Source organism: Phyllostomus hastatus, unplaced genomic scaffold (assembly GCF_019186645.2).
Source record: "Phyllostomus hastatus isolate PE091 unplaced genomic scaffold, TTU_PhHast_1.1 phas_scaffold_93, whole genome shotgun sequence".
In the NCBI taxonomy this organism is placed as follows: Eukaryota; Metazoa; Chordata; class Mammalia; order Chiroptera; family Phyllostomidae; genus Phyllostomus; species Phyllostomus hastatus.
The window spans coordinates 10,879,760-10,882,818 of NW_025334042.1; the positions used below are offsets into that span (position 1 = coordinate 10,879,760).

At 44.5% G+C, this 3,059-nt stretch overlaps 1 pseudogene; it reads left to right on the top strand.

Moving 5' to 3' along the window:
• The first annotated feature begins 298 nt into the window (after positions 1–298).
• LOC123812910 lies at positions 299–2,441 on the top strand (annotated as a pseudogene).
• The last annotated feature ends 618 nt before the right edge of the window (positions 2,442–3,059 follow it).

A 3,059-nucleotide genomic window follows, 5' to 3' on the forward strand; every position in this document is an offset into this window, starting at 1 on the left:
GAGTTCATTTTTTCATTGTGCATTTTTAGTTTCAGTGTAATGCCAGGCTCAGAGTGCAATTTTCCTTAGAAAGGACAATTTTCCTTGGAAAGTGCAATTTTAAAGCTATTACTATAGCTAGGCATTATACGATCTTTTCCAAATTTAATTCCATACTTAGTGTATGCTAAAGATCTGCTGATATGAAAGGAATTTAATTTTGAATTTTTGCAGAGTCTTCTTTAAAACCCATTACTCATTTAAACAACAAACTGAGCTTCTGAGACAAAGAGAAACAAAATGGCAGCGTGGAAAGGGGAGCATCAGGGTCAGACCCCAACTGGGGTTCCCACTGCTACTGCTGCTGCTGCTGCCGCTGACCATGACACTGGCTGGAGGTTTGGGAACCTCTTCAGCTGAAGTGTTCTGTTCTGTTGTGGGTGATAAGGTGTCTTGCTCCATGGCACCTCCAGGGCCAGGCCTGTCAGTGACCTAGCCCTTGAACACCTACCCTGAGGAGGGGGAGTTGCAGCATGTCAGAGAGGTTTCAGGCTGTTTTCAATTTGTCAGTTTCTGGATGATAGAGTTGATTTAAACTAGACCAAATTGGAATGTGAATCTGCATGTCTACAGGCATATTACCAATGTGATGAGCAATACGCTTGCCATCTTGGTTGACAGCATCAGCTGCCATTGGCTGAATTGAGACAAGAACAGCTCATGTCCCTGATGTCCAAATGTTACAGGGTGCAGCCAAGAGGGGGGACCCCAAATGGGCATTTGAAATGGGGTCCGGAACTTAAGGTGTCCAGGAGATTTTAAGATGTCTCCATCCTCCCATCCAGGGTGTGGGTTGGGGGAAGGGACAAATGGAGCAGGGCCATTGAGAGCTGTTTTGCATAGCAACAGCCTTGCAGCTACCCTCTGGCGTGGTCATTTAACATATCTATAGCCTTTGGCTGGTCGCTTAGATATGTCAAATAGCTGTGATCATTTCTGAGCCAGGAGAGTGGAAGTAACTTCCCCACCAAGACGTGACTGGGGGCAGATCCCCCAAGCTACAGCACCTGCGTGGGAGCTCGGAGAAGATTGGCTCCAAGACATGGGGCCACACCTGCCCAGACTCAAGATGGCAGCCCAGTAAAGCTGGAAGGATACGAGTTCTGGCATGTGAAGCCGAGTGTGGGAGGAGTCGGAAATGAGGCTGTAGAGGAAGATTGGCCGCAGGGATTTAAAACCCAGACGTGGCGGCCATTGAAGAGAGAACCACGCGGCTTTGGCAGAGTGAGGACTCTCCCTTCCCGCAGCCATAGGAGAGAGAACCATGTGGCTTTGACGGAGTGGAGACTCCTGCATCCCAGAGAGAACCGTGCTGCTTTAGAAGGGAGAACCACGCGGCTTTGGCAGAGTGGGGACTCTCCCCTTCCCGCAGCCCTGAGAGAGAGAACCACGAGGCCTGGACAGAGTGGGGACCCCCGCAGCTTTAGAAGGGGGAACCACCACCTGGTTTTAGCAGAGACCCCGGCGACTCAGCCGAGGGTGCCGGGAACCCAGGAGGTCTCCCAGTCGAGATGGAGGACTAAGAACCAGAGGACTTCCTGAGCCATGGACTTCGTTTTCCTTTCCTGAGATACGGTACTCTGGACTGGGCAAAGGGGGAAGGAAGGAAGGACTGTGTCTGTTTGTGGGTGTTTTGGGGGACTTTGGGATTTTTGATGAAGACACTGGGTCACTACTTGAAGTCTGTATAGCATTAAATAAACATTTCCTTTCCTTTTCACAAATCTCTGGCATTGAGAGATGTCTTTCCTCTGGCGGCGGACATGACGGACCTGGGGGCCTTTTAAATAATAGTATATTGTCCCAGGCCCCCCTTGTTCTGTTCTGTAACACAAATGCATCTACTCTTCCCTCTAAGTCTGGTTAAGTCATTCTGGAGTGACATCATGGACTCTGTCTGCACAGAGCTTCATAACCTCTTCATGGACTTTTAATCTAAAGGCTGATGATGGGAAAATTGTTATACTCCAGTCTAAGCCAGAAATCCAGTATGCAGCACAGTTGGAGAAGGAGCCTACAAATTTGAAAAATATTATCGCTAAGCAAAGTGTCCGCAGAATTACCAACGAGAAGTTCACAAGCACACAGGAACTATCTTGACATTGTAGAAAGTGATGGCTTTGTAAGATGCCTCTCTCTTGACTCTGGATGGGTTTTAACCACAATCGTGTCTCTTGGCAATGGTATTGCTCTGGATTTGTTGTGCAACTGTTACAACAGCCATGGAGCAGTATGTTCCCACTGAGCAGCTGAGTATCTATGGTGACACTGAATTTGTGAATGAACAAAAGCTAAACAGATATCCGGCTTCTTCTCTTGTGGTTGTTAGAGCGAACACTGAAGATAGTGAAGAAGCATGACCTCTACCTACAAAAGTAAATCTTGCTCATTCAAAAATTTAAGCTTTTTAAAAGAAAGACAAGTGTAATAGATATTTAAATTTCCATTTCTCATAGAGCTTTTAAAAGTGGTGTCTTTGGCTACAGTGCTTAAAAGTCACTATAAAGTGAAAATAAAGTGACCTGAATCTGGGGTGCGGGGAGGACAAGGGAAAACCATTGCTTATTTGAAAGGAAAATCACTTGACTCGAAGTGAAATAAAAAGATGCTTCAAAATGCATGTAGCTCTTTAAAAATAATATATTTTTAACCTTAATATAAACTTTAATATTTAAGATTAGGTTTGTTCAGAGATTATTTTCATACAGAATAACTGCCAATTATTTTCTAGCACCTTTAATAATAGCCTTAACACATTAAAATATTTAGAACATTATCACTACAATATAATGTTCCATTTATATTACCTTCTCCTCCAAGAAAATCAGCATTTCTGTATCATAGAAGAAGCTGTCTGGTACACTCTAACAATCATCCAACAGTTCAAGTCAACAGAAAGCTATCGACTCATATTAAGTGTGAGGTGCTGCAAAGGACAGAAAGGCAAATGCAGAATATGCCCCACTTTAAGGAGTCTACAGTTGAAAAGGAGATGATCAAGGACATAAAAAATAGTTAAA